Genomic DNA, 23,574 nt, shown 5'->3' on the forward strand with positions numbered 1-23,574 from the left:
GAATGGGGAGCTGCGACCACATTGCCAGCAGTGCTCCAGCTTTGTGTAACAGGGAAGGTATGTCCCAAACACCTGCAAACCCCAAGAAAAAGCACTGGGAACTGAGCAGTGCATGCAAAACCCCCTGGGAAAGGAGCAACACCAATGTGAGATATGAATCTCTACCACTATGCCATCGATGCTGCCTTTTCCTTACAACGGGGCATGTCTGCCCCAGGAGGGAACCTTCAAGAAAACACTGATAACAAGATAGTTCCCTCCTCCTCTCTCCACTAACATCTTCCTAGGAAGTGGCAACTGACTCTGCAGCCAATTCAGTATTTAATTGGCATGGGGAGATAATCAGAGAGAGGGAAAAATGGCTGTACAGTGAAGCTGTTGAAGACCCTTTGAAGATAAACCTCAAAAAGAACAAAAGTCCAGAAAACAAAACCACCTAAAGAAGAGGAAAGGGAAAGCGATTTCCATATTATTTTTCATTGTTAACTAAAAGCATCCCAGAGGCAGAACTTTTGAGCTCTTTGCTCAGCTGCAAGAAGAGCTGTTCCAAGTGAGGATTGCACGGAGCCCAGCACAGGGGCACGCATCGGGCACTCGGGTAAGCCCAGGAAGGCAGTGCCATCTGCAGGGCTCGGAAAGCACTCACGACTCTCTTTTATTTATTTATTTATTTATTTTCTGAAAAGCGGTGAAACAGTTCGTGCCGTGGAGAAGTGAGTGGTGAAAGAGCACTCCCCCTGCGCACAGTGAGGGCTGCCCAAGGAACAAAGCACGTCACATCTTCTGGAGGAAATTACCACAGCTGATAAAAGCTCTTTCGGCAGCAAAAACAAGATAAGACAGATGTCACTGCCACAAGCAGCAAGAGACCTTTCAAAGCACTGAAGTGAGAGGAATGGGTTAATTTTGATCTCAGATCATCTGGTAAGTCACATCATCAGCACCCAGGGAAGGCAGGACATGGCACTTGGATATTAAAAAGCGGGGACCTTCCCTGGAGTTGAAGCAACAAGGATCTGGAATGGCCTCCCAGGGAGGGTCAAATCAGAAACCTCCAGGACGAGGGACTGCAAAACACAGGGCTTGTATTAACAAAAAAATAAAGCTTTATTTGGTGACCCAAAACATGTTAATGAGTTCTCTATCTGTTTACATGCAATGTTTGCATCATAGAACAGATTTGGGAGGAAAAGGCATTTCCTGGAAAGGAGAGATTCATTGACCAGGCAGCGTTAGTATTGGAAAACTAGTGACTACAAGGCTTCCACACCATGAGCACTGACGAGGAAACATTTACTGACGTGCTTTTTTCCTGCACTAACACACAGCTTTAAAATATTTGTCTTCCACCAGGCTTTTGTTCCAGCTTAATTACCAAGCAGTTTTTCAGCTCCAGTGTATTTAGAGCCTAACCCCAAAAGAAAGGGTCTTCTGTTTCTTTCCCATCTTAATAGAAAAATAGAGAAAAAATATATCTGCGGTTGTGTTCTTATCAGGAAAATATATATATTCATTCTGTATCTACTGTCTACTGTCCTGTTCAATTTTGCATTTCAGCTTTTCTTTGCTTTTCAGGGAATGTCTGAGATTCAGAGATCTTGGAATAGTGAATCAGGGCAGGAAAACATTTCAGTACTCAAATTCACCCGGCTGAAAGTGGTGCCAAGATTACAGATTGAGCCAGAGGGCTGGAACAGTCAGTGTTCTCCAACTGCAAGGGCTTGAAAAAGACTTCTCTATTAATTGCAGGTAAGTACATTATGCTTGGAACCACACTGGGCTGTCCACCAGGCAGGTTACTGAATAACTGGTAAGATAAATGACCCACAAACCTCCCATCATTCAAAGCTTTGCCCATTCATAAAAGCCAGTCCAACATTTTTTTATATACTTCTGTGCAAAAACGATTTACTGTTAACTGAAGAACAGGGGTTTAGCTGAAAACCAACAATGAAACAGGTGTATTGCTGTGCACCAACATTCCGCAGTAACACGAGCTTATTAATTCTAGCCTACCAAGCTCCTCGAATTTGCAGAAAACCATTGCCTGGAAATGCTATTATTTTCCTGAAATCAGCATCTGTTGTTTTCAGTGTGAGCTATTCACTGTCAAAAGCAGCATCTGAGCATTCCTGCTCTCTGTTTCTGTGAGAATCTCCGCCTCCACGATAACATTTGTTCACTCCCGGTGCCAGAGCAACTGTGGCGGTGAGAGGTCAACACCCTGCATAACAGCTCATCCCATTACCTGTGAATCATGCGAGGAGGTGCAAATTACAGCTGGCCCCTCACTTGTGCTTGACTAAACACGGCCTCCTGAAAGCAAATTTTGGTGGGCTGGGAGCAGCAAGCTCGACACGCCTTGCTGCAATTGCCTCTTGCTTATCTCCACGGGCAATTAATAGCATCTCCCTTGAGTGATGGGTTCTTGATGGGCTGGGAGGATGTGCTCTTGAACATTGCACAGCAGCTGAGATTTAATTACAGGGCCAGACTGCTGCTTCCACAGCACTGGCACTCAAGTGAGGAACTGGGGAGAGAGAGAGGTGGGTGACAGAAGCTGCTTGGGCTTTGTTGCCCGTTCCCACCATCCCACTGAAACACTGACTTCCCTTCCCATGTTTCAGTCCGTCTCTCCTGCAAAATAGGCAAGACACATGGGCTGTTGATGATTTCAGAAAAGCTTTTAAGCCATGAAAGCGCCCATGGAAAGCACTGCTGGAAATCTTTACACTCAGAATCTTTGGAAATCAGACCCAGACAGACACACAATTGCCCCCTGAGAAGCACATGAAACACGAATGGCTCCAGCCTTCTAGTGAGAGACAATCATCCAGGACATCCACAGGTAAAAGCTGTTCATTACAAATTTCAGTGGTGAATGCCCAAACCTTCCCTCCACAGAGGTCCATGAACAGTCAGCAACCATGACAGACAGAGAGAACAGGACTGGAATTCAGTTTTCACGGGGGCAACATGAAGTTAAAGTTTTCTGGAGGCTCTTTCTTATAAAATAAAATTTTAAAATAAAATAAAAAAGAAGTAATATGGAATGGGAAAAAGAACAAACAAACTAGAAAAACAAGAGCTCTGTACTAACTGCAAATATTTACCACTAGCAAGGGACTTTTTCATGCTGATTACACTAGCAATGACCATCATATTAGCACAGCAAAATTTCAGAATTATTATTACTTCATTTAATTATGTAACTACTGCAAATGTAAAGGGAAAACTTAACAGTGCCCAAAAAGAAGATATAGGTTCTGTGACGAGTTCACAAACACTCTACTGTGTATTGGGAATATCAGAGATTGTAAAAGGAGGGCTGATGGGTGGGAAGGCAAGGAGGAGGAAGATGGAACTAAATTGAAAGGAGGTTAAAATATATTAATCAATGTTGGAAAATAATTTTGGAGCTGTAATAAATACCTCCTCATATTAACATTTTTCAGGGTTACTATTTTGCCCAGCCTCAGGCAGCACTGATGAAGGGAAAGTGGTTATTAAAAGAAAAAAGGCAAAGGAACCCCATTCAACACTTGGTCAGAGTGTAGGGAAAATGACAGGAAACATCCCTGGAGTTATGCCCAGCAACAGAAGAGCTGAAAGGGAGGCAGGCATGGCCTCACATGAACATCCACCTGCTTGGCTCTGTTCTGTGAACACTGTTGGGAGTGTTCTCCGCAAGCATTTGTGTAGGCAGCAGCCACTCACCCCACAGTACCATTTTGAGATGCTCTGCACATTCAGTACCCTCTGTCCCTACGGTTGTCAAGGGAGAAAGGAACAAAAAAAAGAAACTCCCAGAATTTGGCCCTGAATGGCAATATATTAAAAAATAAACAGATTGTTTTGACAGGTGTCCTACAATCCAGCAGTAGATAAAAAACTTGATTCCATTTCAGTTGCACAAAAGTGATGGTTTTTTATGGTTTTTGTGGAGTAGCAAGAGTCTTAAGCTCACAGACTCAAAGGATTCAGACTAGAATCCATAGTAGTTTTATCAAAGGAAGAGGAAAGGAGGGGGAAAATCAAGACCAAGAAAAAGTCATATTCACACTTTGAAGATGCTGTGTGAAAGTGAAAGAAAATTCATGAGGAAAAGACAAACTGTAGACAAGAGTAAGAGAATTGACCAAAAATACCTAATTCATCAAAATGCCCCCTCTGCACACCAAGAAAATAACTTGCCTGAAATCCCCTTAGTTTATTGTAGTAGGAAGAAAATCACCACAGTGCTCAGACCTGCACAGGGGATGGAGCAAGTGCCAGGATCTGGAACAGCCTTTCTCCAAGCACTGTGCCATGCTAGAGAGCTGTGTCCTCTCTGGTTCCTGAGCAGCCCCTCCATTCCTCACTGCCTCCTTGAGCTGGTGGCTGCACTTGTACCTGAAACACTCAGCAAAAAAGACAGGCAAAACCACAGCAAGGTGCAAAGTCATGCAAAGAACCCAAATATGGATAAAGTCCAAGAATAACATTTGTTCTAAAAGGTGATTCTATTTTCCTCTTGAATGGAGGACTGGACATACCTGTCACAAGCATAACACCCATCCTTACCAGAGAGCCCTGTTGACTTCATATCATGGAGGATCCAAGTAAGATCTCAGCTCTTGTCTTCCTCAGAAGCTCAATAATTATCTTAAGTGATTGATTTTTACCTGCACTGAGTTCCCTGACAGTACATCAGGAAACCTGTAAGCAGCTCAGAGTGGTTTCTCTTGCATGAAGCCACATCATTATTACAAGAATGACTGAACCAGTTGGGTCACATGAGGTGCAGCAAACTTCTGCTAACTCCTTGGAACAGATCCATGAACCCAACACAAGCAGCTGCTTCTTCCTTAAAGCTGAGCTGAGCTTTGCGCCTTCTCTCCCTGTTGCCTAAACAGAGTGGGCAAGTGACTGCCAAGCTGCTCAACACAGCTTAAGTCAAACCCTTTTCTTCAAAATTTAAAAGTATTTTTACTGATCCTCAGAGCCCTGAGGAAGACCACCAGAGATTGGCCACAAACTGAGCGTGACACGATTCCCCACCACTCTGATCCCAGACATCTAGCCAGGTTTTCAGGCAGCCAACAATGCACCTGTCAAAGCTGTGAGCAGCCAGGAGAAGTCCATGTGACATGGTGTCAAAGGTTTTACTGAAGTCTAGGTAAGTAACATCCACAAACTGAGCTGCAGAAGTCAACCCTCTGCTTTTTTGGGCAACTCTCCCATTCACAGCTTTGTTGAGATTACAGATTTCACTGTATTTATAGACTAAAGCTGTAATTTCTTTGTAAAAATGAATTAAACACCTGTTTTATTTCAGTGCACATGTAACTCCCAATAACACAATGACCCAGAGGAATCAGAAGTATTTTAGCTGTTAGTTACCCTGGTTTTGCTGTGTCTCACACTTCAGAATCACCGAGGTCTTCATCATCCAAGGCTTGAGTTTTTTTTAAAACAAATTACATATGTTGTTTGTCATACCAAACTAAAAACAGAGAAAAAAATTACTGACATGAAAAAACTAAGCAATATGACTCATGACAGATACCAGATGAAGCCTTATCACACTGGTTTAGCACTGATGTAAACACACTGACAGCTGTAGAGACTCTCCTGATCCATATTTATGTCAGCAATATCCAGACAGAATGGAACATATGCAGTTTTTGAGCTGAAATTTTCAGGCAGCCTCCTCCCAGCTGCCTTTAACTGGATCCAGACATGGTGCACAGGAAATTCACTCTTCTGAAGGTGTGCTAAACACTGAAGAAAGATTACAAGCTTCTAAATGGCTTAAAGGTGCATTTATAGGCTCTTTCCTATCTATCAAAATACCTGGGAAGGCCTCTCCCCCTGCTTGGAGGTTCACACAAACACTAACACACCTAAGCAAATTTATTTTCAGGACCAGTTCTAATAAAGCCAATAGTGCACTCAAATTCCCAGCAGTGCTCTCATTTACAGGATCATAAGTTTCAAGAGCCTTTTAATTTTTTAATGGATGGGGAAGAAAATCAGGAAAAGTAGATTTCCCTAGAGGTACTTACCTCAGCCATGGAACTGATCATGGAAACAGAGAAAAAACAGTACAAGATCCAGGGTCAAAAGCTGACCCTCAGTGCTTGCTATCACTTGCTGAAGTCACCCAAGCACACCAAGGTCAACTGTTCATGCTGAGAAACAACCATGTATGAGGAGAATACAACTATTTTTGCCACTTTTGTCTGGATGAACAACCAGGTCCTGAAAGAGGGTGTCCAAAAAACAGTCACTTACAAAGACAAAACATGCAAACCTTCCTCTGCAGAAATGTGTCATTAACTCATCAGTGCTGAGGGTTAACAGCCTCCTCACGAGTATCCAGAGCAGAGAAATGTACACCCAACATTTACTTTTTCAGAAACATCAGCGTTTGAGGGCTCTGCATGGGACATATGCACAGGTTTGCTTTGCTGTCAGCTTTTCTCTGCTGCACCTGGCAGAGGCAGGAAAAAAGGAACACAAATCCACATTACCACTTCTCCAGAAAACTCTTGGCATAATAGCTACTTGGGCTACTAATCAACTTGCCATCTGGCCAAGCAGGAGCTAAGAAACTATGCAGAGATAAAGCAGTAGTAGATGTTTTCAAACTCATGTGCAGATTTTTGAAGTTTGCATTCTCTTGTTTGGATAACCAGCTACTTTTCTCCCTTCCTTCACAGTCCTTAGTAAATTGGGCCCTTGCACTTCAGCAGAATTCCCATGGACATCCTTATAAATACTGCAAGGGATGAGCCTAGGGCAGGGCTGTCTCCCTGCTCAGTATGGAGTGACTGGAAAATCTCCCTTTGCATGAACATTGTGGGGAATCTGGAAATCTGAAAGTTATATCTTTAATAAGCATCAAAGGCCCCCACAGATGCTGGAGGTCACCAATCCTGGCCACATAACAGGAACACTCTCCAGCTGTAATGCACTGACCAGGAAACTTAAATCCCACTGCTGACCGTGGTGGACTCTGAGGCAGTGGGGACTGACCAAACAGCCCAGAGGAAACACAGAAAGTTATGCATAGCTCATACATCACTTAATCTACTTGAAATGCCACCTTGTGATCCAGCCTCACTCAGCTGCCTTTAAAAGCCAAGCTGTGTAGGATCTGAAGGTGATGTCCTCCCATGCCTACAGGTGGGTTGTGCACACACAGCACCTGACACTGTCTCTGCACACAGAAAATTCAGAGGCTGCTTTCTGACATGTCCACAGGTACACATGTCCTACCAACAGCTTGCAGACCTGCTTTCCTTCACTTGCCCCTAGTTTATCTCTTTCACTTTCAGAGCCTGCAGCTACTGAGTAGTGCCACTCTATCACAGAGACACTCCTGTGGGGCATTAAAATCACTCACAGGCAGGCTCTCAACAGCTTCCTGTTGGGTCTGAAACCACTGCAGATGTCTGAAGACATGAGACTTGATTCCAGATTCACTCACACTGGATTTACTCTATTTAAATGAAGTTTACTGATGTTGATGAAGTGTTGTTCCAGATTCACGTGGTGCACAAAGTGAAGCATTTCAGGTGGTGATTCATGCTGAGTGAGTCTACTTAGCTATGAAAACAATCTATTTTAAATTACTAATTTCCATGACAAATTAAGAGCTGTTCATGGTACCACATCCAGGCTGAAGAATCCTCAACTGTCTTAGGCATAATAGCAGAAGCCTCTTTTCAAGAGCCATCTTCCTTAGACTGGCATGGCAGGACACCAGGAGAGAGCCTCACCCAGGAGAGGCGGCCTCCATTATGAGATGTTTGAAAGGAAGGACTTTTCACTGTAAAGGTTTGAACTCTTTATGACTGACCATAAGCAATATCCTTCATCTTCTGCAGCTGCAGAATGCCCCTCAGGATTGAGGTGCTGCCAGGGAACTCAGCAAGTTGGACTACAAAGGTCAGATGCTCAGCTGGCATAAATCACAGCCCAGCTAATTTTCATGGAAATACAGGTGAAGATCTTGTTGGAAGAGATGTCTTTAGCATTGCAAACAGAGGTGCCCAGGAAGAAGAATGTCAGCTGGCTAAAAACAAATTTCTTCCACTGAAATCACTGCCATATGCCTCAGCAGCTAATGGCAGACAGTGACTGACATGGACATGCTGTGCCTTCAGAAAGGAGTTTTGTTAGAGACCACCTCTTGCTGAGTGGCAGTTTGTCATTTACTTCCTCCAGCTTCTGAGGTGGCACAAGAACAGCACCAGAGCAGTAAACGAACAAACATGCAAGTTTATGTGATTCATTTGCTTGAGGAGAGCACAAACAGACCTAAATAAGAGGACCAAAGCCACCTTTAACCGAGCTCAACTCTACCTGATTTCTGCAGGCTCCTTCAGGATCCCTGCCTGTCTCTGTGCTGCCACCAACACCACCACCACCACTGCCTCCAGCCCCGTCCTTGGGTCACCCTCCTCTCACTTGCACCTGGCTGTGAACAAGGAGGCAGATCCACAGGAGATGCCTTTGAGCTCTCATATTACTTTGCAGACCCAAAGGTAAATTCAAACTGATGGCACCGTTTCCACAAGACACCACCCTTCCTGTTAAAGAATCTTGCTTTAAAATGCCACTGCAAAGTAGTGGTGTTTGGCCAGAAATTCTGTAGGGCCAGCTAGCAAGGCCTGAGATTTTAATAGTGGGTGTCAGGGGACTTTCTGAAAATCAACCCTTTTGAACATGTCAAACTGAGCACCCAGAATTTAAAGCACTTAATATTTATCAGCCACTTTAAAATGCTGGCCCTTGATTATGAAGGAGTACAGCTGTACAAGAAGAGACAGAAGTTCCTCATGGGAATGATTTGATCTTCAGATATCTTCAGATTAAAAAGGAAAGAGCCCAGCAATATTTACTTATTTGGCTTTTAAACAAAGTTAAGGGGGGGAAAGAAAGAGGCTGTGGCTAGCAGCAGCAAAGAATAAACTTCTCATTAGTGGGTTGTGCCAGATTCTTCATCTAAAAATAGTCTGTTCAGCAGCTTTTGAAAAAACTCCACCGTGTTTAATTGAGATGCCACATGATATGTAAAAAGCACAATCAGGAATATTGTGCCTCTCTTCTGCAAGAGCCATATTTCACATGCTGCCTGCTGAATCTGACCTAGGAGTAAAAAACTACTTTAATATTAGAACTAATGGGCTAAGCTGAGCACAGAATTAAGGTGTTTCTGCCACCCCCCTTCTTTTCTGGGAATGTCTCAATAAAAAGTAGAATTGGCACCAGTTAATATTAATTTACACAATTAAAGAAGAAATAAGGTAATAGACATAGAAGATGATAGAACAAGAATCTTACAAGAGCAGATGGCAGTGATTTATTAAACCCAGCTTTGTACCTATAAAACCCAAATGCAGAAACCTCCCATTTTCTTTCCTAGAGCTACTCCAGTGCAGAGTAGCACAGACCTTGTCCAGCTCTTAGAGGTGAAAATTGCTGCAGGAGCTGGTTGTTTCTGTGTTAAAGTCATTTGTAAATGATGATTTCATTTGTGGGCGCAGAGGTTGATGCTGTAAAATAAATAAAAATGCTCTTTAACTGCACCTTTCTGAGGGCATTAATAGTTTGTATCTCCAATGTCTCATCCATTCAAGAAAAACTGCAGGTCATGTTTCAGCTGAGCCGCCTTTTGCTGACATTTCCCAGCTGAAGGCTCTAATGGACCAAGAGGAGGGAATTTTCATATATTTGTTGTCAGAGTGAGCTTTTGTATAGAGGATTTTGGGATGCCACATAAATATTGCAGGTTCTTATTGATTTGTAGCACAGGAACGATTCATGCAGAGAGCAAAGCAAGTCCCTTTACACCAATAAAGCCTGGCATTGTTTCTTAGCTGGATTAAAGTGGAGTCACTCAAAAGAGGAAAAGCTATTTCATTCTTTACTGATAAAAACAGCTTAAGGAAATTATCTGTTTTATCGTGCACCCACACCAGCTTGAATCTCTAGCAACTCTGTCAGCATGCATTCAGGATTACTCTGCACACCCCAGCCTGACAGGGACACCTCTGTGGCTCTGAGGAGAGGCACTGCCTGATGCACCCTCTCAGAATTAGGATACTCTCCACGGTCCTTTCTGCTACAGTGACCATTTCCCAGCCTTTATTTTCCCAGTACCTGTGACTTCCTAACTAAGAGTATTCTGTTATGCTAATGAACAAGGGACATTATTAGTTGGTGAAGTGGCAGCTTGACTACAGGAACTTCATAAAAGGATCCCTTTCCTATATCCCTTGCCCATGAGGTTTCCTATAAGAAATGGCAGTATGGCAGTATCAGCCGTACCAGCATTTCTCAGCTAATCAAATTCATCTCTTCTTAGAACAATTAAAACAGCTTCACAAGAGTGTTTGCATTCTCAGTAAAATCCAACCAACTTCTGATGTCTGGAGCTTATGTGATTTTGTAGGCATTCCTCAGGTGACTTGGATCATCAGGCTTTATCATGAAGAGAGAAAAAAAATCTATTTTCTTTTGTAAATTCTAACAACGTGGGTGTCCTGGGATGAGTAACAGTTGAAAGGAAATGAGGGAAGGGGATATAAGAGAATACTTGATAAACAACCCAAATACATTTGTGCAATTATTGAGCTTCAGGAATGTCTCCTATGTCCTCTTTGCTTTTATAACACTCCTGAGGAAACCAGATTTACCCTTTTGCAATACAGCAGTGCTGAAGCTATCCTGCTATACACCACACCAGGTGAAGCACTATCCACAGGAGAGGAGATAGGAATTTACTAAAGGCGAGGACATGGAACATCCCACAGCAACAAAGCATTTGGTAAACATTTGTAGAAGTGCTTTGTTGTGTGGACAGAATTGACCAGGATGGGGTTTAAAATGCCAGGACGATTTCTGGCATGGCACCAAGCTGGCACATCTCCCAGTTCTGTTCAATCTGGATCTTTATTAGGCCGTAGATGTACTGTAATTAGCAATTATGCAAGATACTATCTGCTTAAATCCCCCAGCCCCCGTTTTCTGTGTTTGCCACATTCTTGATGCTTCTTCTGCCTAAATGAGCATCCTTTTTGGTAGCCACCCAAATGGGGTTGGCACCCAGCTTGTTGCTTGGACACCTAGGATGTCTGCACCATCCCTGCTCTGCCTGTACTCAGGCCCCTCATTCCCCTGCACAAGAGATATTCACAGCACTGCAACATCTGCCTCAGCTTGGGTGGGGAAGACCAGTTTAACTAAAGCACAGTTAAACATTGAGATTCTTTGTCAATTAGCTGCAAAGGGAAAAACCCAAATATTTTCTCCTTGCTTATACAGAGATATGACCACAGAGCAAGATTTTACTATGAAAATACTGATGGAAATTTCAAGACCCCTTGAAACAATCACCACCCATAACTAGAGATAACTGGAGGGTAAAATTAATTATTCTCTGTCACACAATTTTTTTTAAAAAAGTCTCCAGGACTGAACATGCTGAAACCAAATTTTTTATGAGAACATAGAGCCTTTCATAACAGAGACTGAACCATTCCCCACTATGTAATTAACACACACTACAAGAGTCACCAGGCACAGGGAGGCCACCACAGATAGTTGCTGACCCTCTCTAGCTGCTCTTACCCAAAGCACAGCTATTGGCAGCCCCAGCTTGGGACAGGTTCTGCTCTGGTTTTTCTTGCAGGGAAGAGATGCCAAAACTGTTCTAGCCTGAGCTTGAACATGCATGAAAATAAATTCAGTAAAAATAAAATAAAATAAAATAAAATAAAATTTTTAAACCCCAAGATTAAGCTGCCAAACAAAAGCCCACCTTACTGGGCAAGTTGTACATCAAATATATTTTAGGATGCTGGCAGAATTTCAGGGTCAAAGTGCATCCTTTTTGCAATTTAGTTGGATATGTTTCAGCAACCATTAAAGCAGAGAGGCAGATACACACTTTCTTAAAGTCAAGCACTTTGGAAGACTCTCGTATTTATTAAAAACACGCCCCATTGTAAATTCTCCTTGCTACAACTTTCTCTGTGTGCTGGTAAGAGGAAGAATAAGCAATAACAGACAATGGGCAAAGCATTTTGGATAAGTGCCAGTCAGAGGCTTTACACCTCTGGTATTTTTTCAGTGTTTTAATACAACTGATGTCTAATGACCTTCAGAGATAGCACTCCAAGAACATGGTCTCATTCCTCTCATATACCACATTTAAATACAAACACACTGAAAGAATTATAATTACAATATTGCAGAATAGTATTTTCAGAAATAACCAGATTTACTATTCTGTTCTGAGGACATGTGTAGAGCAATGAGCTAACTATATACCCACCCATCTGAATGCTGACTATGGGGTTTATGCATCCTGGTTGCAAAAATCATAAATAGAACAGGAAGGTGAATCAGAGGGTACAGCTTTATGGCTATAATTTTGCTTCCTTCTTCACATCAGATGGCTGAGCTAGAAGAATTAAAGCCCATCAGACATCACACCATATGTCTGCTCAAAATGTTCAATAAGGATAATACCCTACATATGGTGAACCAAATATTTAAAGGAAGATTTCTTTAGGTTACTCTTTCTTATGCATATAACCACGTTAAGGAGCAGATTTGAAGAACAAATCTCAGTTTAAAGAATTCCTGATTTAAATGCTTAACAACACAGCTTAAAAATTTTATCTTCTTGGGTTGCATTTAACTGGTTTCATTTAACTTCACAGCTCATGCTTGCTTTCACCTGAATTTAAAAAAAAAATGTTAAGAGCATAAGAAGGAATCACTGTTTTTGCTGTGTCTGTGATTCACTCAGGAGAAAGCACACAGCAAAATCAGATTCACCAGCACGCCGAGATTGCCGGTTACTTGACAGGTGGGTTTATTACCAGACATGGCAATTTACAGACACAACCTGACATTCTGAAATGCCTGTTCTCATACTGCTCTAAATTTTTCACTGCAACTTACATTACATTTAGGAAACAATTCAGAAAGGTCTAAAAATCACCTGACTCCAGCTGCTTCAATATCCCTTAAATCAAGACTATTTCATGTTAAGCAAAGCACCAATGAATCTGAAGAGTTGGTATTTTAAGAAGGAGCAGTTTCTCTTACACCCTATAGAAAGGAGGGAGGGAAGCAGGGTGCAGACTTTCCTCCCAGCTCTCAGTTCCTTCAGGTCTTTGCATAGAAACCATTGCAGATCTCAATACTCTACCCTGAAAGTACCAGGGGTGAAATGCCAGGATCAGCACTGATAGTCTCACCAATGGCAGCAGAGCAGGATTCCTCACCAAGGAATGTGAGAGAGGAATGGGGATGAGAGCTAGATGTTTCTTGGTGGAAGAACCTAAGTATACCATTATTTAGGGGGAAAAAAGGCTGTGGATTCAGTCTTTACCTTCTCTTGCATTACTCAATCACTTATTAAATGAACTGTTGTTTGCATTATATTCATAGTTTACTGACATGCTAATAGCATCCTTCTGCATTCATCTCCAGTGTCTGGCCTACAAAATACTACCAGGAATTGGTGCAAGAGATGGTGAGCTAAGACTTTTTTATTTCGTAGTTTTGGATCACCACACACATTGTCTTGTCCTCTCCTGAGGAAAAAGGTGCTCAGAAAAATCCTAAGATGGGGGAGTGGTAAGACAGATTTTCATTTGCACAGCACCCAGTGAAACAAGGCCTTAATCTTGGAAGGGTTTGCGAGGCACAGTGAGCACAATTACCACCCAGATGGTGAATTTTATTAGGAGCTTCAGGGGAGCCAGCATCGCTTACCTCACTCAGCAAAAGGAAACACATTATTGAACACACAAGGAGTAATTGCTATACCCATCACCTGCCAAGGCACTCCTGGCTGTCCCTGGGACAGGGGGAGGCAGAGGAGCTCCCCAGGTTTGAGGAGAGGCTGAAGGACTTCCCTGAACCTTGGGCAATCCTAGACCTGCCGCTCTAATCCTACTACAGGCTCCCATCAAGATCAAGATCAGTTCACAACTCTTTTTCCCCTATATAAACCCACAAGAGTATTTCCCTCCTCCCATGCACTTTCTACCTCACCTACTTTACAACTCTGATTCCTCAGCAAAGGGGACTCCCTCAATGTGACAGTTGTAGCACCACTGAATCCAAGCTGTCCCTTAGGTGATACTTTAAAACAAATACCAATGCAAATCTTTGCTAACAATTGGCTGGCTGAACATCCCCACCCCAACCAGGTACCAGGAATGTGCTGCAGATATTCCCCAGTGCTCCCTAGGCTTCCCCAGCAAGGTCAGAGAAATTGAAATACTCTAAGCAGAAAGCAACACTTCTTATTTCAAGGTAAAAGCCAAGATGCCAAAATTTGCCTTCCCACCAAATGAAGAAGAAATACATTTGCACATTTTTCTAAAAGAACATATATGAAGATCTGCAGTGTGCAAAGTCCCAAGGACTGCAAATTACAAGGCAATTTTTCCTTTTCTTGCTTTCCCTTCATCTGAAAAAAAAGGTCTTTAACACAAATTCTTTGCAGCAGAGGTCAAAGAAAAACACTGCCTTCTGCCGCAGACCCAAGAGTCCCCGGCAAGAAGATCCTAGAAATAAATATGCCTCTGCAAAATCCTCCAGCTTTGACAAAATAACATTTTGACTGAATAGCTATTTTACCTACAGTGTTCTCTCTAACTTCATTCCAACTACAATTAAGTTAAGAAACACTGCATCTCCAATCCTTTCTCCTCTTCTGTAACTGTCCTAAAGGATTAAAACCAAACAGACACAGCCTTTTTTTCTTTTGTAGAACACTATTAAATCTGCATTCTCACTTTACAGTACAGTTAGAAGCAATTTTATTAAACTATCTATGATTGTGGAGGGCATAATATGAAAATGATCCATGTCTCCTTTTTCTACTGATTCATAATATGAGAACAGGAGTTTGAGCAATGAAATTACCAGCATGCCAGTGTCAAATAAATGAAAGATGCCACTTCACACAGCACGTGGGCATCTTATGGAATTTCCTATTGCAAAATGTCCATAATGTCAGGCAGGACTGAATGGAAATGCAATTGCACAGCACAGTTATGAATGGTAAGAGTGCTGCACATGGAGATGCCATTCCTGCACTGAGATACTCGTGTTTTTTTCTGGCTATGAGAGTAGAAGACAGACCCTGCAGCCCCCATCCATTCCTACAGCAGAATGGTCATCATGGCATCCTTAGAAAATTCCCCCAGCCTAAGGTGACATTGTTTCATGCATGTGGCATTTTCCTCCTCATCATTTCCAAGGTGTAAAATTGGACTTGTGTGGCCTGATTCCAGAGCTCCTATCTTGGAATGCTTATTACCCTGGATATTACTGATAGCACCACTGTACAGCAAAAAGCATGCCAGTTGGTAACGAGCAATGAATGTGCAATCAAATCTGGATGAGAGGGAGTTTTGCAAGCCTTTAAACCTCAATATATTTAACAAACAAAAATGCAAGACATAATTTAAGGCACCATTCCCTAATTTTACATGAAAGTAGATGCTCTTGTTCCCTAGGTACACCCCTGGGTCTTCAGACAGGGAAGATGAGGCCAAGCTGGTATTTGAACAATAGATTTTGAAGTGGTTTCATGCCCACTGTGTTACAGTGCAGGTCACAGGCACAAGCTGGACACACAGAGTGCCATGTGCTGGTTCAATAGACAAGGCACCAGACAGACAGCATGAAATCAGTGCTTCTAACTCTTTTTAAAATTCTTGGAGTACTTTGCTTTCCCTGAAACTCAGAAAGGAGAAATGATCTAGTTGATTTCCTCTTGTACATTTGATTACAAAGGATGTAATTTACTTCCTTCAGAAATAGCTATGAGGAGTGTTAAAGAGGCTCAAAACTTCAGGACAGAAGCCACAGCACCATCTGCGCTGTGAATTTAGGGACAACATCCCCCCTGGATGGCAGCTGCAGTGAAATGAAGAATCATTATGGTTGTTGCACAGCTCTTTACAATTTCTTCTCTACTGCTGATTGCTCAGAAACCCACTGAAGATGAGGTGGCAAGCTGAAGTTTTTACCATGCCCTCTAAAACAGGGGAGGGACAGGGAGCTTTATGGTCTATGCTGACAAGACTCAGAAGGACAAAAAGATACCAGAAAACAGGTGAATCTCCAAAAGAGGGAATCCCTCCATTTTGCTCCAATTTATTAGTATCTAAGAGAAACCAGGAAAACAAATGCAACTAGTTCAGGTGAAAATCAAACACATAAAGCTTTCTTCATTCCTTTAAACCAATAAGATATGTTCAGCTTCCACACCATATTAGATATTTTAGGAATGTGCACTCTGGAGCAAAACATAATGAGTTCCTGCAGTATCCAAGCCAATGGGCTTACATTTCACAGGAAAAAAAAATCCCAACAAAACAAAACACAACAAATGATGAACCTGATAAGACAATGCTCATGTGGTAATACTTTGGTTTTTATGCCTTTTGCTCTCATTGCTTTTTTTTTTTTTTTTTTTTTTTTTTTTTGTTAACATGTATTTATGCACACTGAAGATTACATAAAAGTCATTTGGCAAAGATAACACACAGTAGGATTTGAGAATGTGAAATCAAATAATCCCATCAGCTTTGTATTTAGTACTCAGCAAGAAAAAGGGACAAGATCTACCGCATTCTTTCTTGTTTACCTAGTGTAATTGCTTTTGAGCTTTCTTGCAAGTGGATTTGCTGAGCAACATTGTTTTCCCTCCAGTAAGGTCGGCTTTCATCCCAATCCACAAAGTTCTATGACTACAGACTATAAGAAGGATAGACTAAGATAACCTTAAAGGCCAGTGTCTCTTCTAGTCTATTTCTTTCCCTGTACAAAACAATACCAGAGTTTTTGACCACCTCCATAAATCACATGAGCAGCATTTTGCTGAATAAATGCAAAACTGTGAGCCAGAGGCTTACAAGGCACTGTGCTGATGTCCTGCAATTAGGCCTCAGGAGAGCAGGGAGAGAAGAGAAGAGAAGAGAAGAGAAGAGAAGAGAAGAGAAGAGAAGAGAAGAGAAGAGAAGAGAAGAGAAGAGAAGAGAAGAGAAGAGAAGAGAAGAGAAGAGAAGAGAAGAGAAGAGAAGAGAAGAGAAGAGAAGAGAAGAGAAGAGAAGAGAAGAGAAGAGAAGAGAAGAGAAGAGAAGAGAAGAGAAGAGAAGAGAAGAAGGAAAGGAGGAAAGAAAGAAAGGAGGAAAGAAAGGAGGAAAGAAGGAAAGAAGGAAAGGAGGGAAGGAGGGAGGGAAGGAGGGAAGGAGGGAGGGAAGGAGGGAAGGAAGGAAGGAAGGAAGGAAGGAAGGAAGGAAGGAAGGAAGGAAGGAAGGAAGGAAGGAAGGAAGAGAGAGAGAGAGAGAGAGAGAGAGAGAGAGAGAGAGAAAGAGAGAAAGAGAGAAAGAGAGAAAGAAAGAAAGAGAGAAAGAAAGAAAGAAAGAAAGAAAGAAAGAAAGAAAGAAAGAAAGAAAGAAAGAAAGAAAGAAAGAAAGAAAGAAAGAAAGAAAGAAAGAAAGAAAGAAAGAAAGAAGAGGAAGGATCAACATCTCAAGAACCAAATGACAAAGAGAAGCAGAGAAAAAGAAGGTAAAAACAGATACTGAAGTCGATTCTATGTTAAATCGTTCTGTCGAGAGTACCAAGTCTGGCAGCAATTTTGAGGTGATCATGGTTATAGGAACCAGGAGCTTCTGACCATTTCTGCTATGTCGGGCACAGGGACTGTCCTCCTTTTTTGACTTTGGCAAGATTCAGCTTCTGCCAATGAATTGTGACTGTTTTCAGCAGCAGAAGTGATTCCTCTTCCTCCAGCCAACTGCAAGGATGCCTCCAAGGATTACATCCCACCCTTACCAGACTGTGAGACTAGCTCAGGCAAAGGTACTCTTTATGGACATTGTTAAAGCAAGTGAGAGGGTCCTGGGCAGCAGCACTTGGAAACATGCTAAGTGCATTTCAGGGCTCTTCTGTCTGGAGAACAGCCAACTGAAAACAAATCACATGGGTATTTTATAATAAAGCCACATCAGAAAGCTGCGTCAAAGCTACATCTGGCTATATTTTCCCAGACAAGTAAACTGCATTTGTTCCTCAGGCTATTGCCCCTCAGGATTTTTTCCAAGGTTTTCAAATTACAGGAATAACTACATTCTTCTAAGTCTTTGCATGCTCTTTCTGAATAAAACAGCTCTCAGAATTATCAAAGCAGATATATTCATGTACAGGGCCAGCTACCTTTCATTCCTAACAGTTTCCTACATACGCAGAGAGGGAGACAGAGAAAGGGGAAAATAACAAAAAAACTTTAAAAGGACAGAGAGATAGGCTCCATCCTTTATATCAAATCAAATCTGCTTTAGCAGGTCTTTTCTAAGCTCCCCTATCCTTATTGGCCATCACACTATTTTACAAAGCTGTCACCATATGTGAGATACTTTGCTTCAGGGAGGAAATTATCAAGATGAAAGAATTACTTACTCCACTTCCACCAACCTTGTGAATCATTCATGTTCCTTACCTGAATCACAGCCAACTGCAGTCTCTGTCACATTCTGGACCTAAGCCACATTCATTGTAACATTTACCAATTATCATTCAAAATATTTTAATAATCCTCTTTCAAATACACACATTGTGTGTTGGCACACACCACAGGGAAAAAAAAAAAATCAGGTTTTGTACTGTTCAGTATCTTGCTAAAGCCACAATTTTAGCTGAAAGCTAAACAGCTCTCTCTATAAGGCAAGGGTGACTTTATTTATTATTTTTCAAAAGCTCTATCTAAGACTAAGACACATTTTCCCCTGGGCTTTAGTAACAGGTTTTAGATTCTCAAATGAAAACTGAAGCAGGTGAAATCCAGCAGTAAGGAAGGCTGTACCTATGATCAGACTAAGTCTTAGCAAGGATGCCTATGTACCAACAAGCACTTGTCAGCCTCAATCTCATCTAAAGCTCCCAAATATTGTTGGGAATGCTCCCAGTTCACCTTGGAGGCTATTTAAACTCAGTTTTCAGCAGAATCTGGATGAAGTTTTATATTGTGTAACAGGAAAACCAGCATTGTAGTATGCCACACACACCTCAGTGTCCCGCTTTAAAAACCAGGTGTCTCTTCTCAGACCCATAATCTACTCTTTGCAAACAAACACTCCTTTGTGGCTAATTAAGATGTTTTATAACAAAGTTGCTGTCACATTTACATGCCCCAGCAGGTCAATTCTGCCCCCAGGCTTTTGTGTTGCTGGTGGCAGCCCAGATCTCACCAAGGTAGAGAGAAAGCAGCACACACTGAGCTACCCAAACGTCTCCTGCAGTAATGGGATTACAGTGAGGATTGGTTTAAAGCCTTCATTTAAAGCCATTAAAAATAGTCACTTTGCTGTCAGATTATTAATCGCCTGTCATAATATTCTTAGAGGTGATTATAAAAAGTATATTTCTATGCAGTCAGAACGCCCTCCTGTCAGACAGCGCAGGGAATGAAGAGGCAGCAGCAGGGAGAGTGCCGTGGCATAGAAACACTGCCACCTCCTGATCCCCTGGAAGGCACTGCCGGGCACAGCTGAGTGAAACCATAATGTCACAGAGGCCTTCTGACCTGCCTTCCCCTCACCTTTTGGGTACAGGCACCCGCTGCTCAGCTAACACAGGATAATTCATTAAGCTGCACTAATCCACCTTGGAGCCTGAGCTCTGTCAAGCCACATCTCTTTTCTCTCAGGCACACGATTTGGGTGTTCCACTGCTATAGCACCAGACAGCAGCTGCTCCTGCCACCAAAACATAAAAACAAAGCAAATTTAGTTCAGGGAGACCATGGAGAGATGCAGTGTGAAATGTTCAGAGCCTAATGTGTTTTCTTCAGACAGAACTTGTGGCTAAATTTCACACAAAAACACAGGGCAAAGCAGCACATCCTGAGACACTTTTGGCCCCCAGACCTGCTGAGGACCAAGCCACTGTGCCCAGCCCTGCCTGCCAAAAAGCTTTCACAGGCAGGTAGAGGTTTGGCTGCTGCAACCACTGTGAGAAAGCATGAAAGAGTTTTGTTGTGAAAACTCAAGCATCTCACTCACTGGAAATGAATAATTTCTTTCATAGTCTTTGTGACTCAGTTAATAACTTTTTTCCTTCTGATTAATATCAATATGATCATGGTAAGGGCAAGAGTACATTTTATGCTTGGGCTGGTTAATTTTCATGATTATTTTGCAAGGCATCAGGGTCTCCTACTGAGCCATCCATGTATTCATTACACTTCAGCAGCACAGAATGAAATTGTAAATGAACACTGTAAATTTGGGCATTCTGGTTCAGTGGGGATAAGAAATTGTGTCAATGGAGCAAGTGATCTATTCCAAATTTCTGGTTATGATATATAGGAGAAAATGTAAAATAAAGTAAAGAGTATTACAGACAACAGCTATCTTAAAATAGTATGTCCTTGAAATAGAGAATAAAAGAAAGTTATTCACTCACTTTAGGTAAGATTTCCACTCTGTCAAATCAAGACTATGTTAAACTTCCAAAAACAGATTTAAATCAACACCACAGGTTCAGCTTCTGGAGGTCCACGTATTTTTGATGTGCCTTGTCATGCCCCATTTGCACTGGAAGCTGCTCTCAAAAATTGCCCCTAACACCTCAGCATGGACCATAAATTTACTAAGAGTCTGATTCCCAAATATTCCCGAACATGCAGATCTGGCTCTTAGGAAAAATGGCTGGGTTAAAATGGCTTTTCAGGAGGACACTTCTCCTCCCCTTGCAAGCAGAATGACTCAGAGCTTGGAAGAAAAATAGTTTGCTGATAGCAAACCAACCATTCGCTGCTTCAGGTAGGGAACCGCCCCGAGGTGAGAGAATTTTACCTCCTCCGATGGAAGCATCCTGGCTGAGAAAGAGCTGCTGGAAGGGCTGAGGGCTGGGCAGGAGGGGAGCACACCTGAGACCACCTGGGCAAAATGGCCAATGGCAAAGACTCTGCACTTGCTGCTCCTCACACCCCTGCACGTGCACCCAGAAATCCTGCCTCCATTCAAGGAAATCCAAGAAAAAGCCATCCCCAAGGTACACAACTAGGGAACATCAGTGACTCCTGTGTGCTGTGGGATGCCTCAGCCCAGGATGAAAGTCACTGCCCAGCTGGCTGTCACCTAAAAGAGCCCTGACCGTGACTGAAAGGAGCCCTGGCTGTTCCCTAAAGGATTCCTGGCCATCCCCTAAAGGAGCCCACTCCATGGTTCTGGAGCAGTTGGTGAGCATGGCTGACAAAGCCACTTCCTCACTCAAAGAGAGGAAACACGAGGGCTTGAATTGTGTGAATTTATTATGCTTGTCTCTGGCATTTCTCTACAGGCACATTTTACTTCAGGAAGCACACTATTTTTTGTTACTCTAGACTACAATTATCTATAAAAAATGACATTTTTTAATCTCATCTTTTCTGTCATGCTTTAACCTCCTTAATACACATGTAATTCCCATCTCCCTCCTGCACTTTGATTAACTTGTCTGGCACTGCAGCAGCCACAGAGAATCCCCAGCCTTTTCCCTGTCCTACAAACAACATCTGGAGCTCTGACACATGGGGGCTCCTGTGTGAGCCCAGCAGCCCCTCAAGCCCACCCTGAGATGAGGGCCCTCTGTGAAGGGACAGATTTTGGTGCTGATCCTCTCTACCTCAGAGAAAAGACAAGAACTTGCTGATGAGCAGAAGCAGTGCTGCAACACTGGGTCCCTGTTATTATCAATTTAGCAACCAAATGGAGCTCTGCTCACCTTCCCTCTGAACATACCCAACAAACTGGAGTTTGAGTCTCTTCTGCACGTCTGTGATTTGAGGGATCACATAATGATCTTGAAGCTGATGGAGGTCAAACCACTTCTTTCACGGGAAAAAAAAGTTCAAATTTGTAAGCTTAGAGGGTTTGGGTTCTTAAAAAACACTTTGGGCTGCTGGAATGTGGCATAATGACTTCCAGTCACACTGGTCCTGAAATCAAATTCAATTTAAAAATAATTGGCATTTGTGGTATTCTTTTTTTTTTTTTTTTTTTTTTTTTTTTTTTTTAATACCAATGTAGTCAACACAGGGAGAAATGTTCCAGACAAGCAATAGGTTATTTGAGATAAAAAGAAGCATTTTTATGGATTTCTGTAGGTGAGGCTCCACACAGGATGAAATTCAGTAACTGCAGCTGCAGAGGGAGACAGTAAATGGTGTTTACTGCCAGCTGCAGGAGCCATGCCCTCAAATCACAGAAGCTCTGAAAGGTTTGGGTTGGAGGGAACCATTAAAGATCATCTAGTCCAACCTCCTGCCATGGGCAGGGACAAATGCACATGTACCCAAAACCACTTTCAGAGTGCAAATGAATTAGAACTGGGTGAATTAGTCTCTGTGAATAATTTAGCAGCTACATTTTACATTAATTGTTGAATAATTTATTCACAAATACATTTTCTCAATTATATGACCTCTGCTGCAAAGTAATGAATGTTATTTGGCAAATAATTTACTGTAGAATATTTATATGAACACATTAATTCTGTATAAATTTTGCTATTACCCCATTACTTCCAAATTCACTGTTTGAGTGATCTCAGCAATAGACAGCAGCCATCTTTTCTAAGTGGCTTCTATTGCCTGGTCTGGTTCATCAACCATCATCTGGTTCAAAACGAAAAAAAGATAAAGAAATTGAATGTCTTAGTACATATTCCAAAATATTTCAGCTTGTTCTGAACACATTCATTCTGGATAGAGCCTGGAGACCTCCTGGAATAAACACAGTGATGTGCACAGAGGTGCAGATAGAGGAGGATAGACCAGGGGGAAGGAAGCAGCAAACCTGGGGATTATTCAGACAGAGGTTTTGGGGGGGGTTTTGAAATGTATCTGCCAGTATTCAAAATCTCACTGAGATTTGAAAGGACTAAACACATATTTCCAAAGCTCTTGAGAAAACCATAGCCTTTGCTGAAATACGTTTTATCTCTGTAGTACAATGATTTAAACTACTCTTTATTTAAGCACCAGGGAAGCAGAGTGGGCACAGCTGGAGTCACAGTCCAAAAAATAGAAAATACCCAGGCTGCTTTACAGACATCATGTACCTTGGGCCTTTAGGAGAAGCAGGTGGGAAACTGGCTGCAAAAACATGAAACTGGCCTGAAATGTATGTAATCAACACAGCCTCAGGAACCTTTCTGAAAACAACGTTTGCTCTCTCTTCTTAGACATGAGCAACATACCAACTCACTGTCAAAGGGTTGTGCTGGATTTTACCCTTCAGGCCAGGCACAGCAATAGGGAAGCTGCAAGGTATTGCACCTGCAAATGCAATGGAGCATTAAAACACCTGGACAGTACTTGGAAGGATGTTTGGTTCATTGATTTATGGCAAATATATAAAACTTAATTTCTTCTAGCCACACTCTCATGGCTTTCAGTCCAGCAGTTCTCCTAGCCAAGAACTCCAGAGGAACATGAGACACACAGGCACTCTGGCTGGAGGACTCCAAAGGAGGATTTTGCTGCAATTTACAGAAAAA

Source organism: Zosterops lateralis, assembly GCF_965231275.1.
Source record: "Zosterops lateralis genome assembly, chromosome: 7".
In the NCBI taxonomy this organism is placed as follows: domain Eukaryota; kingdom Metazoa; phylum Chordata; class Aves; order Passeriformes; family Zosteropidae; genus Zosterops; species Zosterops lateralis.